Genomic DNA, 22,739 nt, shown 5'->3' with positions numbered 1-22,739 from the left:
TTAAAGGAATCATGCGACACACTCGCACTCCACTACCCCATCCCATGGAAAACGCTCCCACCATCGAGGTGTTGACCAAAATTTCGCTGTGTGCATGAGACACACACTCCCACTCCTCCAGCCCTCCACAGCTGAACGCACCCACCGTTGCGAAGATGGGAGAATTTTTACTCTGAGTGTGAGACCCTGAAGCGCAAGAGATGACACTATGTGTAAAGACGATCATAATTCGATATGGTCAAAAAGCGTCGATTGTCGTTTCATTTATCTGGTAATGATGTTTTCACTTCATCAAAATTTTAAACGTTCACAACTAGGCTGATAACAAATTTGAAATGTAAATTAGGATAAAATCAATTAATTTGAAGTAAAAAAAATCCATTATACATTGTTATAACCATATGATCAACACTGTTACATAGTGCCATATGCTTTGTGTTCTTCGCTCTCGCGCTGTGTTGTGAACGTTCAAAACTCATCGCCAGAACGAATACAAAGTTCATTTGGGAAGGATTGGTGCCGCAAGATGCAGCGAAAATCATTAAGTGTTATTAGAAAAGTTGTTAAGTTAATCGTGACAGATGTCAACGCAGGCGTAAATGCCGTTTTTTTGTTACTTGAACTACGGGTAAGTGCATGCATAACAAAAAGAATTTTCCAAATGATGTTTGTAATCTAACAATTGTACTGCTTTTAATGTTTGTATATTCTTCTATTATTTTCCATCACACCTAGCTATTTCATTACCATAGCTCCTGATAACAGATCAAAGCAGGTGAATCGGGCTTACAGAGTCGCCGTTTAACTTAAAATATCTTCGTGATCGGTAAGTTTTAAATAGTAGTAGTTTTGTTCACCATTCTAATGATCGATTTATCTTTCATTCCTCAGGAAAACGCATCAAACAGCAAGTGTTTTTCTTCCAACAGCACGCGCCATCAGTGGAGCAAGCTGCTAACTTTTTGTTCGCCCAGCACGCACCATCCAGAATTGAAATATTTCTGAATAGCTCTGTGAATAAAAAACTGCACAATTACTGTCCGAATTTCCTGGAATTTTTTTATCGATCTACGCTTGCAGGAATGGTGTCCGTTGAGGAAAAGGAATGAAAGGGTAGGAGTGAGGATTAACCAAAAACGCGGCATTGAGAATGAGGGGAGGTGCGCTCAGCGCTCACGCTGGGACACTCACGATGCTTGAAATAAAACCCTCTTGGCAGAAATCGCCTGTACACTCTGCCTCTCCCTACCCCCGCTCTACACTTGCGAGCAATCATGCGACACACTCGCACACTTCCATACGTCTCCACCCCTGAACGCTCCCATCGTTGAGGTGTTAAGCAAAAATCCGCTCTGAGCTTGAGAGACACACTCGCACTCCACCAACCCCCCATGACCGATTGCTCCCGTCATTGCGATGATGGGTTATTGTTACATCTGTGTGTGAGATCCTCGCTCTCACTCCGCCATGCCTTACCAACCTACTTCATGCCGCAATACTTCCACATTTGCGGTGATGGTAAAATTTTCAATCTGATGAGAGAGCGAAAGAAACTATGGGCGGATCATAGTACTATTTGGCAAAACATAAATAAAACTGATAAGCATAATTTGACTTATAGTGTCAGTGTGTGTGCAAGCGTAAAGGCGTTAAATTGGTTTAAATTAGCAGGTAAGTTGTGTAAAGTGTGATGATTGCTGGTGTTTTTTTTCTTTTTCAGTTTATAAACTGTATATTGTTATAGGATCCAGGAATCCAGTTCGTAACGGCTCGAAGCAACGGGCAATTGCTGATCAGAAAGGAGGAAAGAAAAGGTGAGAGGGGAGAATAGTGAGCGAAAGCACTCACAGCCGGTGAGTGCGTAGCTTAAATGGATACCACGCAAACAATGAGACCCCAAATTTTGAGTTATTCAGGCCGAGGGGTATGAGGACCACGCAAACAATGAGACCCCAAATTTTGAGTGATTCAGGCCGAGGGGTATGAGGAAGCTTGAGGAAGCACGGAGAAGCGCGCTGCGATGAGAGTTCGCATTCTGTTTTACACGCGCGCTTCACTAACACCAATACAAATACCGTGCTTTGACGAGCCGTCTGTGAATGTGTGTGTGTCTTCTTTCAGCGAGCTCAACTTGGAGCTGCTCGTCACATCGTGTTGTCTCGCTTACACTACAGCATCGAACCATCGCTCCGTATGTCCCCCCCTCCTACGCGTGCAAAACCACCAGTACAGCGCGACGCTTTGCCGGAGATGGTTGTGCGTGTTTTGTTCAAAGTCCCGCGCGCAGTGTTTGTGCATTGATGCGCATTTCGTTATAAGTCTCGTGCGCCGGTGTGTTTTGGTGAAGTGTGCAGTGAATAAACAGTGTGCACAGACGCACATGCAGTGCGTGGATCCACAGGTCAACGAATTTGCTGAACAGAGTCAACGCAGATTGTCGACAAGTTTCCCGCAGCCTGGCTCGACCCGGTATGACGTCATTGGATTCTAAATGTGTACTTTAGTGTGTACTTTATGTTTCAATAAAGTGTTTAATGTAATAAAAAATGACAGTGTTTGTGTTTAGTTTTAGAATAAGTGCATGAAAGAAAACGAAAAACGAAAGAAACAACTATCTTTACATGTGTTGGTAGCATGGCTCGAAAGAACACAAACACATTGAGAACTGCAGAGCGCACCGTGCGTTACGGGTGGGGAGGGGGAGGGCTCGCGCGAGGGTGTAACTCATTCGTCGAAGAGACACTGTATTTCGACAGCGTCACTCAAATCACTCAAAAAATACACTCATTTTGCCGGACGGGGAAGCTTGAGGAAGCAAGGAGAAACGCGCTGCGATGAGAGTTCGCATTCTGTTTTACACGCGCGCTTCACTAACACCAATACAAATACCGTGCTTTGACGAGCCGTCTGTGAATGTGTGTGTCTTCTTTCAGCGAGCTCAACAACTTCGAGCTGCTCGTCACATCGTGTTGTCTCGCTTACACTACAGCATCGAACCATCGCTCCGTATATCCCCCCTCCTACGCGTACAAAACAACCAGTACAGCGCGACGCTTTGCCGGAGATGGTTGTGCGCGTTTCGTTCTAAGTCCCGCGCGCAGTGTTTGTGCGTTGGTGCGCATTTCGTCAAAGTCTCGTGCGCTGGTGTGTTTTGATGAAGTGTGAAGTGAACAGTGTGTACAGACGCACATGCAGTGCGTGTATCGACAGGTAAGAATTTGCTGAACAGAGGCAACGCAGATATTCGACAAGTTTCCCGCAGCCTGGCTCGACCTGGTACTTTGCTTTGCAGTATGACGCCATTCGTGAGTATGATAGATTCTGAATGAGTTGAGAAAGTGTAATTTATGTTTCAATAAAGTATTTAATGTAACCAAAAATGACCGTGTTTGTGTTTGTTGTTAGAATAAGTGCGTATTTGCGATCGTGGCAATGAATGAAAGAAAACGAGAAACGAAAGAAACAAATATCTTTGGATGTGTTGGTAGCATGATTGGAAAGAACACAACACATTGAGAACTGCAGAGCGCACCGTGCGTTCCGGGTGGGGTGAGGGGGAGGGCTCGCGCTAGGGTGTAACTCATTCCTCTAAGAGTAACTGCTAACGGGGGACGGTACTCAAATCACTCAAATAATACACTCATTTTGCCGGACGGGTAGCGGTAGCTTAAACGATCAAGCCTCTCGTGAGCGGGCACTCAGCGTGGCTTAAAGCGTGGTCAATCCCTCTTGGCAGAAATCGCCTGTACACTCTGTCTCTCGCTACCCCCGTTCTGCACTTGCGAGCAATCATGCGACACACTCGCACACTTCCATACGTCTCCACCCCTGAGCGCTCCCATCTTTGAGGTGTTAAGCAAAAATCGGCTCTGAGCTTGAGAGACACACTTGCACTCCACCAACCCCCCATGACCGATTGCTCCCGTCATTGCGATGATGGGTTATTGTTACATCTGTGTGTGAGATCCTCGCTCTCACTCCGCCATGCCTTACCAACCTACTTCATGCCGCAATGCTTCCACATTTGCGGTGATGGTAAAATTTTCAATCTGATGAGAGAGCGAAAGAAACTATGGGCGAATCATAGTTCTATTTGGCAAAACAGAAATAAAACAGTTAAGCATAATTTAATGATATTTAATACAACACACAATAATTTACAATTAGTTTAAGAGTAATAATGATTCAATAAATGTGTGTTGTGTTTTAAATCTTTTTTTCCTGGCAATTGAAAGTTGTACACAAAACTATTCTAAAAATTTGGACAAGTATTGAAGCTGTCCCATAGTGATAAAAGTTGTTTTCTTCATCTGCGGTTCGCCTCCCTCGTTTGACAAATATCAGTGTTGACAAAAATTGGCTGGTTTGGTTCGGTGAAATTCTGGAGTGATTTATGCTGTTTAGTGAAATAATATTAGTTAAAGTACAGTTTAATTTGCTTGTGCTTACCGAGCATATAAGTGCAGTTAACCAATATTTATTTAATTGACTTAAAGTGTCAGTGTGCGCAAGCGTAAAGGCGTTAAATTGGTTTAAATTAGCAGGTAAGTTGTGTAAAGTGTGATGATTGCTGGTGTTTTTTTTTCTTTTTGAGTTTATAAACTGTATATTGTTATAGGATCCAGATATCCAGTTCGTAACGGCTCGAAACAACGGGCAATTGTGGATCAGAAAGGAGCAAAGAAAGGGTGAGAGGGGAGAATAGTGAGCGAAAGCACTCACAGCCGGTGAGTGCGTAGCTTAAATGGATAGCGGTAGCTTAAACGATCAAGCCTCTCGTGAGCGGGCACTCAGCGTGGCTTAAACTTTTGAATGCCAATAAGCTTTGTTTAAACTACGAGTTTAAGCCTACATGTCGCGCGATTTCTGTCAGAAGGGATGAAGCCTACATGTCGCGCGATTTCTGTCAGAAGGGCGGGAGATCGCTTGCGTGAACGCTTGGTGTAGCAAGCGAAATCGGACAAGTCCCAGAAAAGCGAGACGCAAGAGTTTTTCTCGAACGATGGAAAGAGAAAAGCCATATGAAACATGAGGATGGTTGGTGAGACACAGCCAAGGTGGGAGTAAAAAGTGACCAACACCCAGAAGTGCAAGACAGAGTGAAAATTTTTCTGAATGTTAGAATGAGAAAAATGATAGATACACATAAAAATCGCGCGATAATGCCGGTTGGGTGGATAGCAACAGACGATCGTCAAACCATCTTAAGCTTAAAATGATAGGTCAAAATAGTGTCTGGTGATGTGGTTTTGAACACTCTTGCAGCATGCCAAGACCGTGCAGTAGTTGTAATGCCAGATGAAGAAAGTGGGCATATAGGCTACAGACAAGGGGCTACATAACGGTTACAACTTTGTACAACATTTCATTCAACAATCGTTTCTCTTCTCCTTCCTCTTCTTCTTTGGCACGATAACTCCTACCTCTACCAATATTTCAGCGACATATTTTTTAACCATAGCAGGATAGTCCGTATAGGAATAGGACTATTGTGGTGAAAAAATGTTCTTGGTTCGGTACGGGTTCGCGTTGTAGGCAGCGCTGAGTTAGCACTTTGCGATTGGCGCGGTAAGCTTATCGAACATGACCTTGCGTAACAATTTCTATCGATGTGATGCGTTAGGTGAGAAGCGGACTTCCAGTTATGCCAAACCGGGTAGGGGCACAATACTGCTCCTAAATGAGTTGAAGGGACAAGTTGTACTATCCTATGTCCGATCAGATCCTACCTTCTTTCCGTTCTGGTCGCTTTATTTATACTCCCATCTTAAGAAAGTTAGCGCATATTTGTTCACCAGATGTTTACGCTCGTAACTTTCCCTTTTGCAACTTGGCGCGCTTTGACGAACGAATGTTTGTCCAGAGGAACGCCTTCCTGGTGGGCTTTTACACTTTTAAATGTTTTGCTTAAGTTCTAATGCGTTTCTTATGCTAATTGCTCTTCCTTATGTATGACCTACTTTTGAGGTCTTTCTTGTTTATGTCCTACTTGGGTGGTGCGACTACTATGGTAAAACACGGAACCACATGTGCAGTAAAGCACGGGACGCATGTGCAGTGTTTTACCAGGCTGTAAGCATTCATGTCTTAAGCGGGTACGTGACAGCATGGATGCTAAACCTCCACCCTCCGGAAGAATAACGTAATTTAAATTGAGTTATTCTCACATTTTAATAGCTCTATTTTTATGTACTATTTGGGTTTGATCTTCAATAGTTTCATTAGTTCCATCTATGTTAAATACTTCTTCTTCTCGGCCTGCTCAGGTATGAGCACGTCTCGTAGACATGGTCAGGTCGCCAATTCGTTTCCAGGAAACTTGGTTCTGGGCTGCAGTCCTCCAACCACGGCTGCATCCAATCTCTGACAGGTTCGACTCCACCTGATCCAGCCAACGACCCAAGTAGCAACCGAAGCTTTTTTCTCCCAGTTTCAACCCCCTCATGTCCACAAACTGCCTTCGCTCACTATTCCTATCCCATTTCTACATTCCACAACGTTTGTCGCGTTCTCGCTCATCAGGGTGTTAGTCAATTCTCTCTTGCCACACGAAGAGAATTCTTATGCACACTTCGTGTGTTTGATTCTACCCATCCCTTTTGAACACAAGTCATTTTCTTCCATCGCACTCATCAGGGTGTTTGCTCTTTTCCACCCAAGCCAAAGAGCGACTTCAGTGTGCTCTGAACCGTGCGCATGAAAGTGTGTGTTTGTGTGCTGCGTGAACTATTTTTCCTGCGTAAAACACTTTCCCGTACTGCACCATCCGCGGTGTTCTTTTTGCTTTATAGGAGGACGAATTGTTATCATCTGATTGTTTCGGTAAGTGTTTTTTTTAAGTGTCTAGTGCTATGTACCATCTCTACATTGACTTCAAAGCCGCATATGATAGCATAGCCAGGGTAAAACTGTACGTCGCTATGAGCTCATTTGGAATCCCGGCCAAACTGATAAGGCTAGTTAGAATGACTATGACCAACGTCACATGCCAGGTGAGGGTGGATGAAAAACTCTCAGGACCTTTTGCTACCACCAAGGGTCTGCGCCAGGGGCACGGGTTTGCCTGCCTCCTATTCAACTTGTCGCTAGAGAGGGCCATCGAGGGTGGAGACTACGGGAACCATCTTCTATAAGTCAACCCAGATCCTGGCATACGCTGATGATATAGACATCATTGGTCTGCGGCTCTCCTATGTAGCAGAAGCCTACCAAGGGATCGAGCAGGCGGCAGAGAACCTCGGATTTCAGATAAACGAGGCAAAGACCAAACTGATGGAAGAAACATCAGCGGGCCTACCAACAAATAATCAAAATCTACGTAGGCGTGACGTGCAGATAGGTGAACGCACTGTTGCTACAGATTTGCTATTTGGGTACTAAGCGAAATGGGCAACGCAGGAGAGAAAACGCACTGTTGTTTCGCCCGACCGAGTGAAAAAAGGAAGAGAGTTCAATTTCTTCATCAATTTTTAAAGCGTCACCAATAAACAAAAGTGTGCTATTACAAAGGTGTTTAAAGTTTTCCATCTCTACAAATTTCTTTAAAAATTGATCAGCATCAAGAAGTAGGAAAGATGAACTGCGTTGCTTGCAATCGCCCTGATGAAGCGGAGAATATGGTGTCATGTGACAAGTGTGGAGAGTGGCAACATTATGGGTGTGCAGGAGTCGACGATGAAATTAAGCACAACCCGTGGATGTGTGAAAAGTGCAGTTCTGGAGTGAAGACCACAGTTGATTCGATGGAAATTACGAATCACGCAGAGCAGGTCGGCGGAAACGTTAAAGGAGAGCTTAAGAGTAGGAGCGCCACGCGGTCGGCAAAGGAACGATCGTACGACGATGATAAGCGCTCTCTGAAAGAGGAGCAAAGCGTTTCTAACTCCGCTGTGGCGAGTAGTACTGGTGCGACAAAGAAGCGGTACAAGGACGAGAAGCTATTATCGACAAGTGGTGTAGAGGAGCAGCCAACGGTAATCGACGGGCGGTCGATCGAGCGTAATGCAGCGGTTCGACGGCGTGATGACGATACGCTATCGAAGAATAGCGGTGTAGCGGAGCGGCGAGAGGAAATCGGCGGACGGTCGATACTTCGTGAAACAGGTGAGCGGATGCGTGACGACGACACGCGGTCGATGCGTCGTGATGGAACGGAGCGGCTGGAGGTAATCGACGGGCGGTCGATCGTGCGTAGTGCAGCAGTTCGACGACGTGAGGATGATACGCAATCGAAACGTAGCGGCGAGACGGATCGGCGTGAAGAAATCGGCGGACGGTCGATAGTTTGTGGAACGGGTGAGCGGAAGCGTGGTGACGACATGCGGTCTATGCGTAGCGAAGTGATGGGACAGCAGGATCATTTCAACTATCGGTCGATAGGTCGTGGAACGAGAGAGCGAATACCTAGTGACGACGCGCGGTCGGTGTGTAGTGGTATAACGGGACGAAGACAGGGTAATGACACGCGGTCAATACATGAGGGTGAGGCAAGGCGGAGACGAGATGGTACAAGCCAATGAAGGTGTGAGGACGATGTACTCTCACGGTATACGAATGAGACAGTGCGCAGGGGAGACGACGAAGAAGAAGAATTGCAAGAGAAATTACTGATAAATGAGATTGCATTGCTCAGGTTGCAATTGAGTAAGCGTTTACGTGCGGAGAAAGAGAAACAAGAGAGAGAGTTGGATGAATTGCGTGCTACTAGAAACTCAAGATATTGGTTGGATAAAGACAGTGTGCGATCTATGACGACAGAAAGTAAAGTAGAAGAATGGTTAGATGATGCGTCTAGAAAAAGTAACAAGCCAAGAAAAAATGACGTTAAGGAAGAAAGCGAACCAACAAACAAACAGATTGCAGCGCGACATATAATCGGGAAGGATTTGCCGATGTTTTCGGGTGACCCTAAAGAATGGGCCATATGGTACGCCGGCTACGAAAGAACCACCAAAACATGCGGTTTTTCATTAGACGAAAACCTTATTAGGCTGCAACGGTGTTTAAAAGGGCACGCTCTAGAATTAGTGCAAGGCCGCTTGTTGATATCTGACAATGTTCCTTGCGTGATTAACCTCTTAAAAAACGGTTCGGCCAACCGAATGGTTTGATACGATCGACAGGGTTAGGATGACACCTTCTCCAAGAAGAGATGACCTGCAGAGTCTAATTAGGTTCGGAAGCGTAGTCGATGGTTTGGTACAGCATATCGAGGCAGCAAGAATGAAAAATCACCTTAATAACCCCACACTGTTGCACGATGTAGTGCACAAGCTTCCTACAGAGTACCAATTGAAATGGGCAGAATATAAATTAAAGCAACGTAAAGAAGACGACCTCGGTATGTTCGGATGCTTCATGAATCATCTGTTGGATTTAGTTTTCGAAATAGTTGATGATAAAACGGTCACTGGAAGAGGACACGTCAATGTCCATAACAATAATACGCAAATATGGTCACAGAGGACATGTGCGTTATGTAATGGAGGAGGGCATGGAGTATCGACCTGTGCCACATTTAGATCATTAACAAATAACGAACGGTGGAGGCGAGTAAATAATTTGTCATTGTGTCGAATGTGCCTCAACAAACATAGTAACTATCCATGTAGAAGCTTTTCTGAATGCGAAATATCGGGCTGTCGCCTCCCACATCACACGTTACTACATCGAACAAATTTAATAGATGATCAACAAAATAATGAATCATCACGGCAAACGACGAGCAATAGCGGATATTGTAGTACTCATTCAAATATAGGAAGAACAAGTTTGTCCATATTTAGAATTATACCTATTACGCTCGAGAAAAGCGGTCATACAGTGAGCATTTATGCGCTGTTGGATGAAGGATCAGACTTGACGTTACTAGATGAAGAAATAGCTCAACAAATGCAGATAAGCGAAACTCAACACGAGTTAAAAATGATGTGGACGAGACAAGTAGCAAGGACAGAGCGATATTCCATGAAGATTAACAGTTTAACAATTTACGGCAAACAAAAAAAAAATACCAAGTTAAAGACGTACGAACAGTATCGAGCTTAAAACTCCATGAACAAACGTTGTGCTATCAAGAACTAAAAACAAAATACCCCCATTTAAGTGGCCTACCGATTAAAGATTACAAAAGGATAGTGCCAAGAATGCTGATTGGATTAAATAATTTAAGCCTAATAGTCCCATTAAAAATTCGAACGAAGGTAAAAGAGCTCGAACACTTTTGATAGTACTACTAATAGAGTAGGAAAGCGGTTCGAGACTGGACTATTGTAGAAAACCGATAAAAAAAATTTCCACCAAGCTACGATAGGGCATTTAAAAGGTTGCTTGGACTGGAGAGACGATTACGAAAGGATCAAAAGTTATATGAGAGAGTTCGCAGCTTGTTAAGGGAATATGTAGATAAATAATATGCGCACCAAGCTACAATTCATGAGCTTGTAGCATATCTGCTATACAGAACATATTGTAATACACACTATCAGCCATAGACACATTGTAACACACTTTGGAAAGCCAAATCACACCATTGTAACACATTCATTGTCGCGCACACGAAAGTGTCTTTCGGAGCAGCAGCTTAAGACAGGCACAGTACACGCCGACTTAAGCACAATAATGAACGCACCAACTGGTTCTTGTCAAGTAATGGCTTCATTAATTTATTCAATTGATTTTATACTCTAAAAATGCTGACCGTCGTCGATCAGCATATTCTTCTTAATCTATTTTTCTTAGCCTATTTTTCCATTTAATCGTTAAACCAGCGCGCATCGCTGGCGCGTTGCATAACATAGCTAGTCAGCATTTATTGACCTAGCAACGCTTTGTTTTTTAAGCCTAAATTGTCGTCAGCGACATCCCTCCCCCCGTAAATCCTCGTAGGGGAGTTACAATTCTAGGTTTAAAGTGGGTGGCCTGCATGGAGGAGGACCAATATTTTGTTTTAGATATTTCTTGATTAACATCGCGGAAACCAAGATGACCGTAATAGAAACACTAAGTATGGTTATCGAGAAGAGTACATAGTTACTGGTTACTGATTCTACTTCGTTAGACTTATCTTCTTTTGATATGCTTAAATTTAACATGGGTTTAAAATATGCTCTAACTTGCTCAGATTTTATTAGCATCGTCGGTTGTATTTCGAACTTGCTCGTCAAAATGCTACAGTCTAGTGACAAGGTTATGATTCCGATTGAGCAGCTTGGTGTAGTGAGTGTTTTATTACATTTTAGTAATATCTTATCAGGGTTGGTAGAGAAGAACAGAATACTGTTTGGATTTGTAAGTTGTATAAATTCAGTGACTTCTGGCCCTATTTCCTTTGAACTACATCTGGTACCACTTTCTGTGTGTAGTAATGCTGATGCTATGCAGTCTGGTTCTCGTTGTATTATTTTCTCAGAAGATATGTAATGCGATTCGTTCAGTTTAAAAATTTCCTTCGGGTATAAGTAACTAGTTTCGTTGATGGCTATTGTATTTTCGTGTATGTCTAAAATCGTATAATTAGCAATGTTTGGAATGGCTATGACTTTAAACATCTCGTAATTTTCTATCGATACAATTACGTTTTTGATAGAAAAGACTATTTCACCATTTTCTATCCTCCTATTGGTTATTTCCGAGTATTCTAAAACGTTATAATGACTTGCCATCTTTCTTCGTATAGTTTGTTTTAACATCTCTTCATCCTCTAAATATAATTGGTTTGAATCTATTTCGTGATACTTATTTATCATGTCTTGTACTAGAGCGGTTGTAAGCATGATCGTTTCTTGTATGTACTTTGTTAGAACTTCATTTTTGTTATGCTTAAATTCTTTGCTGAGAACATCTATACCATCATAGAGTTTGTCTATTCGGTGACGTAAATTTTCTGTTAACTCATTGTGTTTTTTATTTGTTTGGGTCAAACGTTCGGACACATGTGTAATTTTTGTATCCTCTGCTGCTCTGAAGGCTGCTAATTGCTCGTCTATGTCGTCTCCCCCGAACATGAAATCTTTTAATATACCAAATATTCCCCGGGAGCGTTTTGTCCTTTTGTGACTTATTCCTTGAATTAGTTGAATTGCATGGTTGCATTCGCGCTGGATTGTAACTTTTAGATCTGAGAGTTCGGAGTCCGTACTATTAACGGAGTTCAATACTGTGGTTAAGTGTTTTTTCAACGTTTGTAACGTATCCGTATCATTTGCCGGACGTGTCCCCGTATGGAATGTCGTTTCCCATGCTCCTTTTTTCAATAGGAGTGTCCCAATATGATCAAAGTATATTCCTGGTTCAGGGATAGGTACGATCGATAAGCATTCGACTCTAAACAGAGCGGCTATGTATATTGTTATTTTAAGGATGAGCTCCATGATACGGGCCTAATTTTGAGCTTTTTCCTTTTTGGTATTTGACTTGCTAGTTCTTCTGCTTTAGCTTTTATAACGTTAAGATTTGTTTCCTTCCTTTTTCCCCAATTTGGAAATGTTTGATCTCGTTTTACCTCGAGTACTGCTAGTTTTACAGTTGGCCTATTAACTACATTATTACCTACTTTGATTCGTGCTGAACGAGTTTGTCCGTCTACGCCAGTTACCAGCTCGCAGATTCGGCCTTTAAACCACTTTCCTTTCCTTTGTTCATCGGGAAACGTGACAATATCGCCTATTTGTAATGGTTTGGCCGGTTGAGTCCACTTTTCTCGTATAGAGAGCTTTGGGAGATACTCAGCTATCCACCGTCGCCAATATTGTTGTGTGATTGCCTGGGCCCTTTTCCAATCGGACCGTACCAATTCTGTTTTGGTGATATCTGAGATATTCGGCTCTGCCTCGCCGGAACAACCTAGCAAGAAATGAGCTGGAGTTAGGGGCTCGTCATCTTCTTCTTCTAGTGTTAAGTGAGTCAATGGTCGATTATTTGTTAGGAACTCTATCTCAGTTAGTATTGATCTGAGAACGTGTTCTTTATAACTCTCAGCCATGGGAAGCAGACTCTTGATTTCTCCAACCATTCGCTCCCACGCACCTCCAAAATGAGGGGCGCCTGGTGGGTTAAAGATCCATTCTATGCCTTCTGAGGCACATCGATATCTTATTTGTTTCATCTCATTGTCGGCTCCGACAAAGTTGGTCCCATTATCGCTGTATAGGAAAGATACCTTTCCTCTTCTGTATTGCAAATTTTTTAAGCAAACAATAAAGGTGCTTGCCGTTAGATCAATGGCTATTTCTATATGGATTGCTCTTGTGGTTAAACACGTAAATATAACACCCCACCTTTTTTCTGACCGTCTGCCTATCGTAACGAATAGGGGGCCGAAGTAATCTACTCCACAATGCGTAAATGGTTTTTTAAACACTGCTGTTCTACATGTTGGCAGTGGTGCCATTATTGGTGGGATTGGTTTAGCTCGTGCGTTTTTGTAGTATTGACATTTGTTTATTACGTGCTTAAGACTGCTTCTGAGATCTATCACCCAGAATTTTTGACGAACTGCAGCCATCACTGATTCGCTCTTCTGGTGGTAGTACCTTTCATGATAATGTTGCAGGATAAGGTTTGTAATGTGATGCCTTTTTGGTAGGACAATAGGGCTACGTGCGTTAAATTGAAGAAATTTAACGTGTTCAAGTCTTCCTCTAGAACGCATGATCCCATCTTGGTCCAACATAGGGCACAGGCACCTAATTTTACTGCTGCCATTAATCGGGTTCTTCAATGAGAGTTGTATCATCTCCGTTTGAAAGCTTTCCCATTGAGCCTTTTTTATTAAGTGGCACTCAGCTAAGTCAAGGGTAGCTTTATCGATTGCTGTCGAAAATGACAGGGATTTAGCCTTACTTTTTAACCAATCCAAGTACTTTAGTGCGTACGCTACCGATCGTTTTAGACGGTGCCAGTTGGAACACCATTCGACGGAAATGGCGTCATAATCTATTCTTTCCACTGTTCTCGAAGTGTTTACCCTTTTCCGGTCTTCAAATGTGTCTGGAATGTCTGGTGTTAGTATTTTTATTTCTAAATTTTTGAGAAAGTCGGGACCATTTAACCATATTGACTTTTTCTTACAAGTTTTTGTAGCTTCGTCAGCAGGGTTTTCTGCAGATGCTACCCAGTTCCACTGCTTCGGAGAGTTGAACTCCAAAATTTCTCCGATTCTCAGGGCTACGAACTGATTATATGTTCTAGGTTATGAGTTAAGCCAAGCTAGAACTGTTTTTGAATCGGTCCAAAAGAATTCTGTTTGAACCCTTAACCGCAATTCCCTCTTGATTGATTCGTTTAGGCGAGTGCCTAGCACTGCCCCTTGCAATTAAAGCCTAGGGATCGACAGTGGTTTGGTAGGAGCGACTCTTGATTTTGCGGCCACGATACTTATGTCGATGCCTAAGTCGTGGACTGTCCTAAGATACGTGACTGCGGCAAAGGCTTTTTCTGACGCGTCTACGAAAGTATGGAGCTCCCTGATCTTTACGTTATTTTCAATCGAAAAACATCTAGGTATGGATATGTTGATCGAGTTTTCGATTCGGCTTATCCAGTTTTCCCATTTTTCCTTTATGGACTGTGTGACTTCGTCATCCCAGTCTAGTTTAGTTTTCCAAAGATCTTGCATCAAAATCTTACCTTCAACAGTAATGTTGGCAAGATGGCCTAGAGGATCGTAGATTTTCATTATATATGAGAACATCTGACGTTTCGTTATTGTTTTAATATCTGCCCTTTTAAACTTGTACGCAAAGACGTCGGACTCTTTGTCCCTAATCAATCCCAACACTTTATCGAAGTTTTGATTTTTCTCCTCTATGCCAAGTACACTTTTCTCGGATAACCTGTTGGTTGGAATGCTTTTCTCCACTTCTTTTGAGTTGGAAAGAAATTTCTCATAATGAATTTATTATCATCATGTATTTTACACACCTCCGAGATAGTATTCACGGCTGTATCAATATCTGGATAACTATCTAGGTAGTCATCTACGTAGTGATTTTCAATAATTGCTTTTACTGCCTGGGGATAAATTTTTTTGTAACGCAGTGCGTTTTCGTTCTTCACAAACTGAGCACAAGTTGGTGAGCAAGTTGCCCCAAACGTCATCACTTGCATAACGTAAACTTGAGGAACGTCAGAAGGCGATTCTCGAAATAGAAATCTTTGAGCGTCTTGATCTTCCCGTCTCACCTTTACCTGGTGATACATTTCCTTGATATCTCCTGAACAGCCTATTTTGTGTTCCCTGAAGCGGACTAGCACTCCGAACAGGGACGCAGTAAGATCTGGGCCGGAAAGAAGTTGAGAATTAAGGGATATATTTTGATCTTTTGCAGCCGCGTCGAATACTAAACGTGGTTTGGGAATGGGTTTATTATGGTTTATCACGGAAAAGTGGGGAATGTAGTTTATTTTTCCGTTTAATTGCAGCAGTTCCATTGGTGTCGCCTTACGTGCATATCCCTTTTCAACGTATGCGTTTATTTCTTTATGATACCATAATTTTAAGTTTGGATCCCTTTCCATTGCCTTCTCTTGACTTTTTAAGCGCGTAAGCGCTTGTCCGTAACTGTCTGGCAATTTAGGATTGTCGGTTTTCCATACTAAACCAATTTCGTATCCGTCGCCAGTATTTTTAAGCGTGTCTTTCATAATTTTTAACGCTCTTTTGTCTTCTTCAGAGGCACGGGTTGGAGTAGGTTTAACTCCAAATTCCTCTGTAGAAAAGAAACCACGCAAGATTTGCATCATGTTCTTGTTTTCTTCTTCGTACGTCTCTGTCATCACAAATGAGTTCTCTGTGACATTTGGCGTATTCGTTCCCCCAAAAATGACCCAACCAAGCCTCGTTTCATGGGCAATTGGTTCGTTTGGTCTACCTTCTCGATATTTTGCACCATGGCAAAGATACGAATGAGGAAGGCCTAGTAGCACGGTAGGCCTCGCATCTGCATAGCTAGAGATACTAATGCCTTTCAAATGTTTAAAATTTCTTTGCAAACACGGAGCATCTATGGTTTGAACGGGAAGGTTAAGTTCCCTTACACTTCTGAGACCTTTTACTTGAAATTTTCTTTTGTTAGCTCCCTCTACTGTTATGGGAACTATCCTACTTTCTGTCTCTTTTTGAATGCTTCCGTCCGTCCAGGAGAGAGTTAGCGGTCTTTTTGGTCCGTGAACGTTTAGTTCTTTTCGGACACTTTCCAAAATGAGGCTAGTTGAAGAGCCAGGATCCATGAATGCATAAGTTTCGAATTTTCTATCATTATGGTGCAAAGTGATGGGCACGATCTGATAGAACAGATTATTCTTTTCCTGATGGCAATTTATTTTGTTTGTAGGTTGCCTTTCTACCAGATTTCTTTTATGAAACATACTATGATGCCTTTTGCCGCACCCGTACACACTACATTGTGGTGGTAGACGACAGTTTTGGGCGTTATGGTTGCTGTACTTGCAGCAATTGGTGCAAATTCTATGCCGAATGAAAAGAGATAATTTTTCATCGGGCATCTTACCGTTCAATTGTCGGCAACGAGTGGTTTCATGAGGAAATCCACAAATTTGACATATCGTTTGCTTTTCTGGCCCTTTATGACGATGCTGCATGTTTTGACGGTTCGACCTTTCTTGTTTGGCTACTCCTTCGTTCGCGGCCAGTATAATGGCCAGTTCTTCAGAGGGTTTCAGCCATTCTGCTAGGTCTTTTAGCGTGAGATTCTTATTATCTTGTTTCCTACTTATTGTGTGTTTCAACCATTCGTTCCGAAGTTCGGTTGAAAATCTTGATGTCAAATCGTTTAGCAGCCTCTGGTCATTCAAAAAACCTTCTTGCTTCAACAACACCATGTTGTCAATGAGATTGCGCAAAGCGTTGGAAAATTCTAAGAATGCTGAGGGATTATCTATCGTTATGTGCTTTACTACTAGTAATTCTAACAGTAAAGACTTGTAAATGCTTTCAGCATTTCCAAACATTTTGTCGAGCCTGTTTAATACAAGCGGAACGTTTTCTGGGTTAAGCATTAACCCACTAACCGCACGAAATGCTTCGCCCTTCAGATGCTTTTGCAGCCTATTCATGTTTTCTAAATTTGAAAAATTACAAGCTCGGGAAGTTTCTTCGTAGGCTTGTTTAAATTGAGGCCAGCATTTATAGCTTCCATCGAAATCTGGAAGCTTTGAAAGTGTTACTTTCGAGTCCTTAGAACACAACGATTGAACCATTTTGTCTAAACTCTGAGTTAACAGATTTACGTCTAAACTTGTCATTGGTTTTTCATTGACATCTTCTGATTTTTTGTTTTGTATCTCTTCTTGTAGCCGTTTTAGCTCTTCTTCTATTCTTACTTTTTCTTTTTCTTTTTCTTCTTCAATTGTCATTTTTTCTTTCAGCAGTTTTTGCGTTTGCATTAGTGCTGACCTATATTCCTGCCGTTCAACTTCCTTATCTTTACATTTTTTGCATAAAAAATCTTTAACAGGTGATTTTATGTCTAAGCATGACAAGTGAAACCACCTGTCGCAATCAATACAAGTTATCAATTTCCCTATCTCATCTGGGTTCGTGCATAATTTGCAGTGCCCATTCGGATTCTTTTTAAAATCGTATTCCATCTTGAACTCACCGTGGTTCAGATCCGCTTCAGCAGGGTCAACTCCTATTCGGCTGGTCAGGGACGGCTGGATCGGGAGTGATGTCTTCACTGCTGCTTGTTGGTCTTCTCAGGATTACAATACGACGTCTTCCGTATTACGTGCCGGTTGCCCTCAAACCGAGAACGATGGTTGCCTCAACCGGAACGATGTTTTCTTAGCGGTGGGTCGGCGGTCATACACACGACGGTCATACACACGATGGATACACTCGTCACAATTAATTTCTTCAATTTGCTCTTCCTACGTTGCACTGCGTCGGATGCCTAGCTCGCGGCACACGTGTTTCGTTATACGTTTCGTCGGAGTTAACGTCCGATACTTGCGACGCACGTTTTACGATAACTGTTTGTTTTTTTTTTTTTCAACTGGAGCTAAATTGACGGTTTCATGTTGCGTTGCGAGAACGGATGCACCTTTCGAAGCTCGCAACGTACACGTATTGGTCACCTTTTTCACTAGTTCAGCATTTGCCTTGTACGTTGGCAGTATCGAGTTCACTTTCGATTGCGTCACTTCACTAACGGTAATGACCGCGTTCTATTCACTGTTGTGTCGTTGCACTTACAGTTCTTTTGCACTCACTCACCGCCGAGGCGCTTCTCGGGTTTTGCTTCGTCGAGCTCGCGGCGTACGCGTATTGGTCACCTTTTCACTAGTTCAGCATTTGCCTTATACGTTGGCAGTATCGAGTTCACTTTCGATTGCGTCACTTCACTAGCGGTAATGACCGCGTTCTATTCACTGTTGTGTCGTTGCACTTACAGTTCTTTTTGCACTCACTCACCGCCGAGGCACTTCTCGGGTTTTGCTTCGTCGAGCAACTGGTGCGTGGCCCTTCTTCCTGGGCTGGCTGTCGTAGATCGGCTACGCCGGATCGTCGTCCGTCGCCGTTGTTTCACTATCACAACCCTGCTTGGGTTGCTGTGGGGTCTATTCACGCCTCTACGGGCTTGTTACTACTTCGGGTTTTTATTTCCCGATTTATTTGACTACTTGCCGAACCATTGGTTGATGCGTCCTCTCTGGAGCCACCATTTGTCGCGCACACGAAAGTGTCTTTCGGAGCAGCAGCTTAAGACAGGCACAGTACACGCCGACTTAAGCACAATAATGAACGCACCAACTGGTTCTTGTCAAGTAATCGCTTCATTAATTTATTCAATTGATTTTATACTCTAAAAATGCTGACCGTCGTCGATCAGCATATTCTTCTTAATCTATTCTTCTTAGCCTATTTTTCCATTTAATCGTTAAACCAGCGCGCATCGCTGGCGCGTTGCATAACATAGCTAGTCAGCATTTATTGACCTAGCAACGCTTTGTTTTTTAAGCCTAAATTGTCGTCAGCGACATTCATTATAACACACTCAGTAAATCAGATCATACCATACACACCCGGAAGTCTCAGGCCACACCGTTCATATAAAAACAATTGTGACACACTTATCAGAACCAACCGAAACGTACAACATAAGTAGGAACAGTTTATGCATTTTAACCCAAAGCAGGAACAGTATATGCATTAAACTCAAAACAGGAACTTAGTGACAAGAACCATCGTTCTTGTCAACAAAAGATAAACGTAACTAGCTGAGTGAAAACAATAACTTTCCAACATAAAAACCCGGAACCAAATGTGCGAAACCCTTAACTTCAGTATAAATAAAACCAACTCCGACCGTGGCAGGTCAGATTCGTTCCGACTGTCAAGATAGGACATTACGCTGCTCAAAAATCTTCGCCTTCCAACTTATTTCAAGAGTTTAGTTATGTCCCCCTTCCCAAGGTAAGGCCTCTAAACTCCAACGTTTCCAGTAAGGGAAACCTCCAAAAGGTTTCTATGATCGCCTGGACGATCAAGTGTCGAAAAGTCCGCTCGAACGAAGTTTTATTTCCACCTCGGCTCATGTCAGCGAAACACTGACCTACCGCGACGATACCCGAAGTACAGTTGTACGATCATCGCATTACAAGCTACAAGATACGAAAATCGACGAATGTTGGTATTTGCCACTAGGATTAGTGATCAATCCGAGAAAACCGAGCAAAGTGAGACTTATTTGGGATGCAGCAGCTGCCTCACATGGAGTATCTCTGAATGCTGCGCTTTTGAAAGGCCCCGACCTTTTAAATTCGCTGATATCTGTACTATACAACTTTAGAAAACACGCATACGCTTTAACGGGAGACATAAAAGAGATGTTTCATCGATTACTAATTCGGCCTGCTGATCGGCAATACCAGCGTTTTTTTATGGAGAGAAAGCCCAACAGAAGACGTGTCTGTATACGTACTGGATGTGGCTATGTTTGGAGCAGCCTGTTCTCCAACTTCAGCGCAATATATTAAAAATCGTAATGCATGGGAAGTAGGTAACGATTCTAAGCGCGCGCTGACCGCCATATTAGAATACCACTATGTGGACGATTACCTCGACAGTTTTGCGACGGTGGAAGAAGCCATTGATGTAAGACTGGAAGTGAAAAGAATCCATGCAGAGGGAGAATTCGAAATACGTCGTTTTTTATCGAACAATCAGGCAATAGTGAAAGGTGTGAGTCAAGAGGCAACGAACATAGATAAGGCTATAGAGATCGACAAAGGAGTAGAATCTGTACTGGGTATGAAGTGGAAACCGGACAAAGACGTTTTAACTTACTCGTTTGTAATAAGGCCGGAAATGGAAAGAATACTGCTGAAAACACATATCCACACAAAGAGAGGGGCATTGAGAATTGTAATGAGCTTGTTCGATCCTCTTGGATTGCTATCCTTTTTCCTCATACATGGAAGAATACTGCTGCAAGAGATATGGGCTGCTGAAATTGACTGGGATGAAACAATACACGAAAGTGATAACCAACAGTGGAGGCGTTGGATCGACATGTTACCCCGATTATCCGAAGTAAATATTCCACGGTGCTACTTTAATGGAGGTAACTACGAAAGCTATATCAATCTAGAAGTTCATATACTTGTAGATGCCAGCAAATCCGCAAATGCAGCTGTAGCATATTTCCGAGTGATTACTGGAGACGAGCCCATGGTTGCACTTGTCACAGCAAAGGCGAAAGTAGCACCTTTAAAGCTGATGTCCGTGCCGCGGTTGGAGCTTCAAGGCGCGATACTGGGCGTACGACTTCTAAACAACGTAGAAGCGAATCACCGGCTGAAAGTCAAACGACGTGTGCTATGGACCGATTCCGAAATAGTTTTAGCCTGGTTAAGATCCGACCATAGAAGATACCAACAGTTGCTGTAGCCAACAGTCCAACAGTCGTAGGCTTTCGAGTTGCTGAGATACTTACTTCAACCGATGTAAGTGAATGGCGAAAGGTGGAGTCCAAGTTAAATGTGGCAGATTTAGCGACCAAATGGAGCAAGGAGCCTAGTTTCGATGAAAATTCACCATGGTTCAAAGGACCGTCATTTTTAAAACAAACAGAAGATTGTTGGCCAACACAAAATATAGAACCATATACAACAAACAACGAGCTAAGAAGAGTTAACATCCATGCAGAACAGCAACAAATGGTAGCGATCGAACGATTCTCAAGGTGCGAGAAGCTTGTAGGAAGTATAGCACGAATACATTGGCTTATAAAATACTTGAAGCATAAATGTCAAGAAAATACAAAATGTGAAGATGCACTGAATCAAGAACAATATGTAGAAGCGGAGATAACACTTTGTATATGGGCACAAAAAGAACACTACGAGGCGGAGATCAAACAAATGCTCAGTTTGAAGCAGATACCAAGATCTAGTACGATATGTAAATTGTGTCCCTTTTTGGACGAACAAGGTGTTATGAGAATGCGAGGAAGAATAGGAGACTCACCATACGTACCATACGGAACAAAATATCCTATAATCCTTCGACAAAAGTCCCGAATAACGTTTTTACTGGTAGACAAATTCCACAGAAGATACAAGCATGGTAATCGAGAGACAGTTGTGAACGAATTACGACAACAATACTATGTGCCAAAACTGCGGGCGCTGATAGCACGTGTACTTCGCGAATGCATATTTTGTAGGATAAAACTCGCTAAATCGTGTACACCCCCTATGGCACCATTACCTATAGAAATAGTTACACCTTTTGTTCGGCCTTTTACATACGTAGGAATCGACTATTTTGGTCCGGTGTATGTAAAAGTAGGTCGTAGCAACGCAAAACGCTGGATCGCTCTTTTTACCTGTCTAAGTATAAGAGCCATTCATATGGCAGTAGTACATAGTTTATCGACAGAATCGTGTGTAATGGCAGTGCGCAGATTCGTGGCGCGAAGGGGAGCACCAGCTGAAAACTTCAGCGATAATGGTACAAACTTCCAGAGTGCTAGTAGACAGCTGTATTTGGAAGAGAGGCAACGCTACAAAGAATTATCATCCGTTTTCACCAACGCAAACACGCGTTGGAACTTTAATCCACCGGGTGCACATGGGAGGAGTGTGGGAAAGAATGGTTAGGTCCGTGAAATCGGCAGTAGGCACAGTTATAGACTCACCTAGAAAACCCGACGACGAAACTTTAGAAACGATAATACTCGAAGCAGAATCAATGATCAACACTAGACCCCTTACTTATATTCCTCTTGAGTCAGCAGACGACGAAGCGTTGACTCCAAATCACTTTTTGCTGGGGAGCTCATCAGGCATTAAACAAATAGAAGTACGCCCTACCGATATCAAAAGCACATTGTGGAGCAGCTGGAAGCTGGCACAACATTTGTTGGATAGTTTCTGGAGAAGGTGGTTGAGGGAATATCTGCCCGTTATAAGAGGGAATATCTGCCCGTCAGAGAGAGATTGACTGTCAAACTGAGTGGATGTGCCTTCCTCGTGCTCCTGATTTTATACGCTGTTTTGCCGTGTTATTTCTGAAATTTCAACATTTGCAACAGTGGTGCTGCTGAGTTGTTCGTACTGGCTAGTGCGTGCCTTCGACTAATATAAAGCTGCACTGGAGTTATTCTGTTTATTCAACATTTATTCAACATTTTTGCCGAGAAAGTGTTTGGCTTCGTTTCTGCTCCTGTCACTCATCAGTTTGTGCTGAGTCATCGTTATGCAGTGCTCAA

General features: G+C 42.8%; 1 protein-coding gene and 1 long non-coding RNA gene across 8 annotated transcripts in view; one reads left to right on the top strand and one right to left on the bottom strand.

The window, feature by feature from the left end:
* Window positions 1-22,739, bottom strand: part of LOC133391686 (protein lozenge-like) — a 337,731-nt gene that overhangs the window by 57,205 nt on the left and 257,787 nt on the right. The gene's annotated exons all lie outside the window — the stretch shown is intronic.
* Window positions 492-1,045, top strand: LOC133392673 (uncharacterized). The gene is made up of 3 exons (XR_009765741.1): window positions 492-628; window positions 736-826; window positions 892-1,045. It is a non-coding gene; the product is annotated as an uncharacterized LOC133392673 (long non-coding RNA).

The sequence above is a fragment of the Anopheles gambiae genome, chromosome X (genome assembly GCF_943734735.2).
Source record: "Anopheles gambiae chromosome X, idAnoGambNW_F1_1, whole genome shotgun sequence".
NCBI classification, from domain to species: Eukaryota; Metazoa; Arthropoda; class Insecta; order Diptera; family Culicidae; genus Anopheles; species Anopheles gambiae.
The sequence above is the reverse complement of the archived record's forward strand: the minus strand, read 5'-3'. Positions and strand labels throughout refer to the sequence as shown.